Source organism: Pseudocercospora fijiensis (genome assembly GCF_000340215.1).
Source record: "Pseudocercospora fijiensis CIRAD86 unplaced genomic scaffold MYCFIscaffold_16, whole genome shotgun sequence".
NCBI lineage: Eukaryota > Fungi > Ascomycota > Dothideomycetes > Mycosphaerellales > Mycosphaerellaceae > Pseudocercospora > Pseudocercospora fijiensis.
In genome coordinates, this window is record NW_006921547.1 from 375,016 (window position 1) to 387,020 (window position 12,005).

The following is a 12,005-nucleotide window of genomic DNA, read 5'->3' on the forward strand; positions in this document are numbered from 1 at the left end:
GTAGCCGTACGGAATCCGGTCCTAAAGAAGAGGATTAGGACCTAAACCCTTAGGCTAATACCTAGTAGACGGCAAAGAACAATATTAATCGAGTTTCTCGACTTATTAATGCCCTCGATGCCTTACTACTAGAGGAATTAGAAGGCTAAGCCTTCGACGCTTACGTTTAGAAGCGTAAAACCCTTATAGATCTCCTTACCTCCTTTAAGAGTAAGATTGCTATTAAAAGGAAGAGGGTAGAGACCGTCGACGAGACCGCAAGTCCTACCGGCGCCTCGTAGGTACCTCTAGGGCCTCTAAGAGACCCCTTAATTGAGCTCTTTAAGAAAGATCCTCCCGAGCTTCTTACTATAAACAACTAAGCTTTTCTTAAGTAGGCCTAAGTATGCGAGGCCCGCTTCTTCTATATAAATTGCACCGATCGAGACGGTACTAGACGCACTCTATAGGCGACTAGTAAGGTTAAACTAGTAGAGATTACTGCTACCGTTAAACGGCGTATCTAATCGTATATAAATAACTATACTAAGTTTAGATAGTCCGAGTACAAAGAACTTATTAAAGACACTATTAGGCCTCCGGCTATATAGCGAGCCGAGAATGCTATATCCTACTAGGGTGCTATATACTACGCTAATTAACTAGTAATAAAGTTCTACGCCTATATAAAGAAGGTCGAAAGCTAAATCGAGTATAGTTTTCCTAAAGATAGATCGTATAAAACTATACGTATCGACTTCTATTATACTAAGCTTCTAAAGGACATCTAAGTAGAGATTATCCGTATTAATAAGCTAATTTCGTTTTAGACCGTTAATAATCTCTTTAACGAGGCATACCGTATCGAAGACTCGGAGTCTATAAAAAAGAAAGATACCGCTAAGAATACTCGTAATTCCGGCGGGTCTTCTAAGCAAGCATCTAGTTCTAGAACCGACACCCCTCCTAGTACCTTATAGGCACCTCTAAGGGGCCCTAGGGGTAGAGGTAGCGGTCGGGGTTGGTTTAGAAACTATAGCCGAGGCTAAGCCTAGGGCGGATTAGTAAACCCAACCTCTAATTCCTCCGCCGGAGATAGCTAAGCCTCTGCCGGTTTGGAAAATACAAAGCCCTAGTCGCTTCCCTTTCCTTACTACGACTAGGGCCTAATACTAGAGGAAGAGAACGACGTATTATCGTCGACGTTAAGGTGCCTTATAAGGGCCTTACGCGTACCCTTAAGGCACTAATCGATTGTAGTGCCTAAATTAACCTTATCTCTTAGTATATAGCGAAAGTCCTAGACCTAGTACCGCTAGATCTAGTCCCTCCGAAAGTTACTTTCCTCGACAATAATCGTATAACGATCTATAAGGCTTACTCCCTCTCTCTAATAGTAAAGAACAAGACGGGTACCGAGCGTACTATCCCTTAAACCTTTTAGGCTAGGACCTTTACCGGATACGATATAGTTTTAGGATAGGACTAGCTCGCCGATACTAATCCTCTTATCTCTTTCCGAAAGGGAACCTTTATCTAGAACCCGATTACCGGAGACTTAGAGGACTACTTTAAGGCGCCTAACAAGCCCCTCGGAGACTCCTACGAGGTCCTTACGAATAATCCTATCCGTCGTATTCTTATAGTAATCGTTAACGGATCGGCTACCTTCTAGCTTAAAGATAGCCGGTATATTATTAGACCCGAAACTACTAACGAAGAACTACTAGGTAACAATCCTAACGTCGCTAGTACCTCGGAGGTACCTCTAGACTACCTCTATGCCCCGGTAGTAGAGGCTCTTATAACCCTCTCCGCCTAAGGAGGAGGTAACCGCGATCCTACTACTATCGATTGTAGTTAACAAGATCGTTAGTAGATCGGGGCACTTATTACTTATTCTAGGTTTAAAACCCTTTGCGACCCTTACTCTAAATTAGCTTCGCTTCCCGGCTCTATCTATTAGTATACTATTATCGCTACTACCGAAGTTTATTAAGAAGTACCCGAAGCATTTAAAGACTACGTTAATGTCTTTAATACCGACCTTGCTAGCATTATTCCTTAGCATTCTTAGTACGACTATGCTATTAAACTAGAAGTAGGTAAAGTTCCTCTATAACTTCCTATTTATAACCTCTCGTAGGACGAATTAAAGACACTCCGCGAATATATCGATTAGGCTCTAGCTAAAGGCTAGATCCGGCCTAGCAAGTCCCTATACGGTATACCTATCCTCTTTGTCCCTAAGAAGGATAGTAGTGTTCGTCTATATATCGACTATCGCAGCCTTAACAAGATTACTATTAAGGACCGCTATCCGTTGCTACTTATTAGTAAGCTTCTCGATCGGCTTAGTAAGGCTAAGATCTTCTCTAAATTAGACCTTAAAGATGCCTATTATCGTCTTCGTATTCGCGAAGGAGATAAATAGAAGACGGCTTTTAAGACTCGTTATAGACTATTCGAGTATCTCGTTATACCGTTTAGCCTAGCTAATGCCCCTACTACTTTCTAACTATACATTAATCAAGCCCTTATAGGACTAGTTAATCGCATCTACGTAGTCTACTTAGACGACATCTTAATCTATTCTAAGAACCCTAAAGAGTATAATAAGTATATCCGGATAGTCCTTAAAAGACTACGTTAATAGAAGCTATATACTAAGCCTTCTAAGTACGAATTCTATACTAAGCATATAGAATTCTTAGGGTTTGTTATTACTCCGGAGGGTGTCGTTATAGATAAAAAGCGGGTAAAGGCTATCTAAGATTAGCCTATACCTCGCAGTTATAGAGACGTTTAAGTCTTCTTAGGTTTCGCTAACTTCTATCGACGTTTTATATAGGAATATTCACGTATCGCCCGCCTATTAAATAAGTTGTTAGCTAGCGGGAAGTTAGAAGAGAAAGGGAAGGGGAAGAAGAAAGTTATTAGAGGGCTATAGTAATAGATAGAAGATACCGAAGAATCGTTTCGTACTCTAAAGTAGGCCTTCTAAGAAGCTCCTATCTTGCGACACTTCGACCCTACTTTGCCGATTATAGTTATTACTAATGCCTTAGATATGGCCTATACTAGCATCCTCCTCTAACTAGTAAAGGACGGAAACTAGCACTACCACCACTACTTGTAGCAATAGTATAGGCTACCGAGGGTAACATAACCTATAGCAATATAGGCAGCTATGTTTAGCAAGATAGGATAACGAGACTGTCGCTTAGGCTAATAACTAGAGCCCTACAATATAGGCATTGTAGAAGTGTGACATAAACAATGTACTATACGAGGTTGATGATCTATCTACTCTATAGAAGGAGGCCTCTTATATAGGCTTAAAACTAGCCTATAGGTATAGGGCCGGTTACTAGCTAATATCCCTCCCTTTCTTCGTATCTAACTAGACACGTTTCACATTATGCGCGCTTAAAACAAACATATATGTATCCTTAGCGCTCTTAGCTAAGGCTATTCTTAGAACTCCGCAATAATACCCCCGGGGTAGCATTAATCCTAGATACTATAATTATACAAAAACAACTTCCTAAGCAACACTATATAGACTTACTATTGCTTTAACGCGCCGTAATCCTTACTAGCAATAACCTTATCTGCTAGTCGGCTCTCGAAATCTCCTCCGCACGCGTTAAAGCTATTAGTACCGAAGTACTGTCCCTCGTAGAAAGCTTAATTAACGAGGAGGTTAATAGCCTTTTCCGTCGTAGCTTTCTCCTAATCGTATAGATATTCCTTAAGTCCCTCGTTATTAAGCTAGAGGATCTATTCAACTTCGTTCTAAACAACGTAACTTAACTAAGGAATCCTACTAACTAGGGCGTCGGAGATATAGCCGAGGCCTTCGACTAAGATAGCCGTAGGGAAAGCGAATAGTACGAAGGAGTTAGAGGCTAGGAGGGCGGTTAGGTTACGGTGCGCTTTAGTAACCTAAGAGACTATTAAGTTCTCGTAGCCCTCAACCTTAGTGCCGTTAATAACGCGAGAGTAGCCTAGGTTAATTAATATGCGGTTACTCTTAGTCTTTAGATTACTATATAGCAGGTATAGCATCTAAATAGAGACCTCGCACTCCTTTAGAGGGTTGAGGATCTACTCCGCCTTACGCCCCTTACTATTAGGCTAACTATCGAACATATAGCCGAGGTCGTCGTCGGTAAGGTACTTGTTAGTAAGCTTGCCGATCTTACTTAGTAGGACTAGGCTACGAGCCTTAAGCTTCTCAACCTAGTTCGTAAAGACCTCGGGCTAATGTATGCCTTCGATAATAGTAGAGTAGCTAGTCTTATCCTTAGACATAAGGCAGACCTTAATGCGTAGGTAACTAGCACCCTCGCTAGCTGCGAGCTTAACTATATCTTATCCGAGACGAGCAGACTCCTTAGAAGGACAGTTTTCGTAAGTACCGCTAACCTTAAAGAACTTAGCAGGCTTAGGGATAGAGATAAGCTCGTATACGTAATTAGGTCGAAGGGCGACAGCTAAGAGCTATAGGGTAGGGTACTAGCGGACGATTTAGTTGCTTACACTATAAGTTTAAAGGGCATTGCGGCCTTCTTGCTTAGACTTAGGCATTGCACGCATATACTAAAGGTATATTTCAAACTCCTCCTATATTAGGTCGATAAGGAAAGGAAGATATGCTCTACGAGGCTCTTACAACTAACTAAAGACTTAAGGGAAGATAGTATTACTAGTCTAGCGAAAGCGGTCGAAGGAGGTGCCTTAGCTAAGGATACCGGTAACGAACTTGCTCTAGCGATCCGTTAGCGTAAGGACGCGAGTAATAGTACCCGTAGGGTTAAACGCGTAGAGTCCTAGAGATATCGGGGCGGTAATAGGGCGTCTAGGAAACTAGTTAGTATAGGCCTAATTAGCCTTAAGGGCAGCGAAGGTATCTTGATTAGCGATATTACGTCTAATCTTTAATAGGCGGCTAATTAGGACACTCGTCTTAGCGCTAGTATAGAGACTATAGACCTTAGCAGCCTTCTTAATATAGTTAACATATATAGTAAACCGCTCTTTACCTAGCTTGCTAAGGTCGTCGAGCTATTAATAGATAGATAGGGCGGTAGGAGCTTTACCTATATCGGCTTTAGGAACTATATCGATCTTAGTAATAAGGTACGCAATAGAGTCGCCCTTATAAGAACTATAGATGTTCTTAGTTAACAGGATCGGCGAGAGGCCTCTATCTCTACGCTCGCTAAAGGAGCCTTCGGAGGAGACATCTTCTAGTAGTATATCTAGTATATTAATATCCGAGTTACTATAGTTAGTACTATAGTTAGTACTATAGTCGGTACTAGAAGGAGTGCTATACTTCTTACTAGCCTTGCGGAGGGCCTAGCGAGTATACAATGCCTTCTTGCGCGCTGCTTCGGCCTTAGCGCGCTCGTCTTAAACTTCTTAAGGGACCTTACGGTTGCGGGTCGAGCGACGATCTTTAGCCTACATTTCTACAGCGAGCGCAAGACTAGTAGCCGTATCGGCCTCGGTTTCTAGGCAAAGAGCCTTGCGTTTAAGGACATTAACGATAGGAGCCTCCTAACCTTTAATAATAAAGCCTATACTATTAATGCGATAGCCCTTCTCTTTTAGTAGATCCTTAGTTATCTATACGTTAAGATCGACCTAGACAATCGCATCGTAGTGCTTCTTCTAGTAGGCTATCGTAAAGTCGTTAAGCGCAAAGGACAAGTTAAGTAACTGCTTGCCTACCTTCTTACTAGTAGTAGATATACGATAGATTATAGTACGGGAAAGATGCTCGGCGCCTTAACGACGGACCTTGTACTTATTAACGAACGAAGAGACCTGCTTAGCACGCTCTTGTCTACCGTAGGCGAAGTTAACAAGGCTCTTAGGAAGACTGCTTAGTCCTCCCTAATGTTCGAAGGCCTAGTCGAGGGTCTTAAAGCGTAAACGAATCTAGGTGCCGGCCGTCTCGAGGCTATAGACGATAGGAAAGGCTTGTTCGATATCTATATCGTTAAGGACCTCGCGCTTAAAGATACGCTTACCGATAGACTAACGTAAGTTGTTTATACCGTACGCAACTAAGATAGTAGCCTTCTTAATATTCCTATTAATAACGCGTAGTAGGGTGCGAGCGTTCTAGATCTTCTCTTAAGGGTCTTTAAGGGCGGTAACGATCTAGAAGCAGTGCTCGAGGCTAGTTGTAGTAGCTAAGGCGCTATCGGAGGGGGCTTCGATCGGGACTAGTACGCCTAGGTTTAAGGCTAGTAGGTTGCTACTACTGCTAGCGCCTAGCGGATTTAGGGCGCCGGAAAACATCTTAGTCGACCGGAGCGGAAAGGAGTTAGTAACGAGTTTGCAAAAACGTTCGTAGCTTATTAATAATAATTAAAGGGTTTAGATAGAAGGAGGGGGAGGGGGTAGGCGGTAGTAAGTTAGTTAGTATTCGAGTAGAAGAAAGAGCTTAGAAAGCTCGCCTTAAATAGGGTGCGAAGGTAGCGTAGTCCGTATATTCCGGTAAAGCAAACGGATGACGACTATATATAGACCCTAAAAAGTAAAGCTATATACGAGACTCCTTTATTAGTAGGGTAGGCTAAAGTTTAACAATCGATCTAGCTAATTGCTAGTAGCGACTACGCGCCTCTATTAACCTCTAGCTTTCGTAGATTCCCGCGTACTCGAAATGTAACTAGTTAGTTCGAGTACCTAGTAGTAATCTATAGTAGTAAGGCTAGCGGGACTAATAATACCCCCGGGGTAGTATTGGCTTTTCTCTAGAGATACTCGGCAACTAGGAGTAAATCGCCTAGGCCTAGCGTAGCTTGTATTAGCCTATAGCACTATCGTTATAGATACAGCATTACCTTTTATAGTAGTAGGCATGTAAACGTAGCCCGTACGTTCTTCTTTCTTCTAGACACTAAGCTTAGCGGCCTAAGGTCCCTATCCTTAGAGGCTATAGGCCTAGGTTGCTACGTCTATCTAAAAGCTAGGAAGGGAGAGGGATCCTCCCTTTCTTAGTGTCCTACGTAACTAATGCTAATTAGGGCAGGAACAATCTTCTCTAGCGGAGTATCTTATTGTCGTTGCTACCTAAGGGCGGTTGCTAGAGACTAGGAAACTAGAGGGAAGTAGTCCTAGAAGGGCGGGAGGTTAGGTTCGGCTAGCTTCCGAATACTACCCCTAGGATGTTATTCGGAAGTTATGCCTCGTATAGTTCTTTTCTAAGGAAACATAAAAAGAGTAAAGCTATAGCAACATCAATCGAAGGCAAAAGATAAAAAAGCAAAACAATAGACAAGGTAAAAGTAAAAGAGGGCAATAACTAAGAGCATTAATATCCGTAGGAACTAGGAATAGGTAGTAAGGACTAAAGGCAAAGGGCAGCGCTATATTAACAGCGCGGAGAATAGTTAATAGAGGCAAGGAAAGCAACGTAGTAGAGGCAGGAAAGGATATACGATCATTTAGTCTTAGGGTCGTCTAGCTATAATTCTAGGCGGTCTTCGTCGCTAGACTAGTCGAGTTCCTCCTCGGAGTTAGAGTTAGATAGCTAGAAGTCTAGTTTACTATTAGAATCGGAATCAATATCGGAAACGCTCTATATATAGTTAATCCGTATATAACCCTCCCTTTGTTCTTAAGTTATTCCTAATAGCTTACTAAGACGAATCTAGGGATAGGCATAGTTCTTAGGTAGAATAGGATCTAGAATAGCGGTAGGATCCTCCTCCCGATAGGCATCTAAGGACGGTAGAGGATCTATAGAGGCACTAACTTCCTCCTCGGTCGGCGGAGGGCGGGTAGGTTCGCGTAACTTAACGATCTTCTTTAGATTAGCCCGAGGGTAAGAGTACTTTAAGGTAGCACTATCTAGCTCCTAAAGAAGGTATACGGAACCCGAGTAAAGGACCTCCTTTACTCTATAAGGACCCTTCTACTTAAAGGCTAGCTTATAGGAGTAACTATACTCTAGTTCGGACCGGTATAGAAGGACTATATTACTAACCTTTAGAGGCTCCTAGTTAATAGCATTATAGTCGTCGAAATACTGCTTAGCCTCCTTACGAAGGCGACGTTGTCGAGCAAGTCCCTCCTAAGAAGTCGTAGTTATATCCTTAAAAGCCTTAGCGCGTAGGGCAAGGAGGTCTGCCCTAGTACGAACAGACCCCTAATCGTAAACGCCGTACGTACGATAGGACAATTTAATAGGAAGAACGGCGTCCCTTCTAATTATAAGCTCTACTAGCGTAAGTCTAGTCGTATCGACAATAGTAGTTCGGTCCGCCTAGAGAAGGGCTAGGACGCGGGTAGAAATAGGAACTAATCTGTCGCTACTATTAGTTATCTTAGATAGGGTATCAATTAACGACCGATAGCCGCGCTTAATAATAGCATTCGACTAGGGATAGTACGGGGAGATGCGAACGTTCTTCGCCCTATACGAAATAAGTAGCGCTTAAACTTCTTTAGCTATATTAGTCGTAGCGTTGTTTAAGATAATCTCGTAGGGCGAGCCCTAGCGGCAAAACAGGTCCTTAAATAGGAAGGTAGCTATATTACAGGCATTAATAGCACCGTAGCCCTTATAGTAATAATAGGCCTCCGGCTATCGAGAAAGACCCTCTCGAATAATATATAGGCTGTTATTACGGCTAAGATAGACCCTATCGCTATACTACCGCTCCCTAACTAACTAGGCAGTAGGGATACGTAGCTCTCCTAGACGCCGGTAGCTGTTCCTAAAGTTGTACTTAGGACAGCTCTTATAGTAGCGGGAGATATTAGCCTATACGCCGTCCTACTAGTAGCGTCGACGAAGGATATCGAAGGTGCCCTCCGCCGCCCGGTAGCCGAGCTTATCGTAAACGGAGCGAAGGATTTCTTATCGGGCTACTAGATCGTTAATAATACGCTAGAGCGGTGCATTGATTATAGCCTATCGCTAAAGGATGCGATCTTTGATAAGGAACCTCCGGGAATAGCGAATAATACGACGGTATTAACTCCTTAATAGACTAGGAGCTCTCTTCGTATAGGTAAGGAAGTAGGCGATATTATAGGAGTCGTCGGAGTAGACCCTATTAAGGATATTATCCCTACCTAGTTCGCCCGCCTTAGTATCGTCCTAGTCCTCGCCGTTAGTAGCAGGGTCTTCGTTAGGCTAGTTACTAGGTTAGTCGTCGGTAGTAGACCTAGTAATTACCGGCATAGCGTTAATATAGAAGGTAGTAAAGAAGGTACAGTTAATAACCGTATCGATATCCTCTTCTTCTATTATCTCGGCGATGTCTTCTTCTATAGTAGGCCTTCTAGAAAGGCTATCCGGTCTAGTATACTTCTTGCTAGGAATATAGAAGACGTCGAAATTAAACAAATAGATCTAGGCAACCTACCGAGCTATCGTAGAGTTAGGTAGGTCGGAGGCTATACGGTTAAGTTAATAGACTAGCGTCTAAGCGTCGACTTCTAGGCGAAAGAACACTCTAAAGAGCTAAGGTCGGAACTTCTTAAGAGCCTTATAAACACTAAGGCACTCTCGCTTACTAGCATCGTATCGGGCCTCGATAGGTTTCTATAGACCGGACTCGTACCGGATAGGGTAACGTAAGGAGGGCTCCTTACGATTACACTATATTAGTATCTCGCCGTAGCCTTCCCCGCTCGAGTCGATAGCAACAATTAGTAGACCTACGCCTTCCGAGTAGTTAATAGAGGTAAGCGTAGGCGCGCTAATAAGTGCCTTAGTAACCTTGTCCTTAGCGGCTTAGTAAACGGAGGTCTATTTAAACTCTGTATCCTTCTTAAGCAAGGCGTATAGAGGCTTGTATACTAACGCAAAGTTTTCGACCTAGATACGGAAGTAGGAGACTACTCTAAGCTAGATCCGGACATCTTTCTAATAGGTAGGGCCGGGCTAGGATACAATCTTTAGGACCCGTATATTGTTAGGATAGCGGCCGTTCTTATTAGTTACAAACCCGACAATGTTTATTCGTTTGTATAGGAGCTAGAGCTTCTCCCCGTATACCGTTAGGTTGGCTCGCTCTAGGTCGTAGAGGATACTATCGAGGTTCTAAATATATTCGAGAAAGAACCTACGGATGCTAGGCTCTACTTCTTTATTGTCGTACCTAGTTTTAGGGCCCTTAATGCCGATGTCGTTAAGGAAAGGCATCGCTATATAGGAGATATAGGCCGCGAGGACTTAGTTTATAATACGAACGAACTAGGCTACGGAGTTAGTTGCCCCTTAAGGAAGGGTAGTTTGTCTATATAGCCTAAGAGGTGTCTCGAAACTAGTAAGGTCGCGGCTATTAGGATAGAGAGGGATCTAGTCGTAGCCCGAGAAAACATTAACTAGTAAGGCTATAACACAGTTAGCAAAAGCTTCCGAGAACCTATTAGTCTCCGGAGGGAGGTTAGCATCTCTAATCGTAACTGCGTTAAACTTTTATATAGCGTTAATTAGACGGTACTTCTTTAGTTCCCTAGGAGCTATCTTCTTCTAAACTAGGAAGTATAGGTTGCGATACGAGGTATAGGAAGGCTCTAAGGTGCTAGCCTTTATACGCTGCCGTATTATATCCTTAACTATACCTCTTAGGCTTAGGTTTAGCTTAAACCCTAGGTAAGCCTAAGGCTTATACTCGATCGTTCGGATCCTCTATAGAGGGGCAACCTCCGGGTTAATCCTACTTAGATACGTAAAGTTATATACTAATACGGCTTCGCGGTTGTATAGAAGCTCGTATAGTAAATCTAGTTTAAGATCCGAAAGCTCGATGCTAGGTTTAATATTCGCTAGTCTCTCCGGCGTTAGCCTCGATCCCCTAGGAATAGCGGAGAACTTTTTAGTAATATAGATAGATAGATAGATATTTCATTTGCCTGTTGTAGTGCCTTTCGGCCTATATAGGTCTGTTTCTATGTATTGTTTTAGGTAGGAAACTAACTTAGTTAGTAAAAACCTCCCTCCTATCCTATTTATAAGCGTTGATCTTCCTCGTTTCCTTGTTTTCCTTCCTCTAGGGTGTACTAGTGTTATAGTTGTTACCCTCTAACTACCTTGCCTACTGCCCTACCCTTCTTTCCCCCTCTTCTTCCCTCCTTCTTATCTACTCCTTAGTTTCCCTTGCTAGTGCGAATTGTTGTACAAATCCCTATTTAATAATCCACTTTACTATCCTCTTTAGGTCTTCTTTGCTCTAGATTAGCTTATCGTATTCCCTTTCTATTGCTTTTTGTCTCTAATTACTTCTGCCTTCTAACTATTAAGGGCAGACTAGTAGTATATACTTAGGGTTCTAAGATTGGTAGCTATATTAGTAAGCTCTACTTTCAATTCCTAGGACGTTTCTTCTAAATAGGTAAGATCTAAGTCTAATGTATTTAGATCTGATTTAGATAGCTAGGCTTGCCTCGGCCCTGTTTAGGTCCTTGTAGAGCTAGTAGTTGTATTAACTAAATTTGATTAGTGCCTTTAGGGTTCCTAGTCTAACTTGTGTTTTATTCTATTCCTACTCCTATAGGTATCTAGCAATTGATTCTACTAGGCTTTGTTTCTCTCCCTTTAGCTTATCTTCCTTTAGCCTTATATTTGGTCCCTAAAGCTCTTTCTCTAGTATTTCTCTTATTAAGACTCTATATTGCTCTAGGTCTTTAGCTTTCTAGGGAGTTATTTATAGTCTATCTCGCCTCCTAGTCTTAATACACTAGGCTTTGATCTTGTCTAGTGCCTTTTAGATAGTCTGTTAAGCTAGGTATTCTATTGTCTTTGCTATATATTAGTATCTTAGTCCCTTAAAGTATTGTTTGACTAGTAGGATCCCTAATTCCATTTCCACTACCCTTGTTAGTATAGTTTTATATGCTCCTAGGATTTTCTTTAGGCTTTGGGTTTAGGACCTACTAACTAGTTGCTCAATCCTCTTTAGTATTTTCTCCTAGGCTGTCTATATCTGTGCTCTATATAGCATTGCTAGCTTAACAATTACTTGTAATAACTTAGCTTCTCGAATATA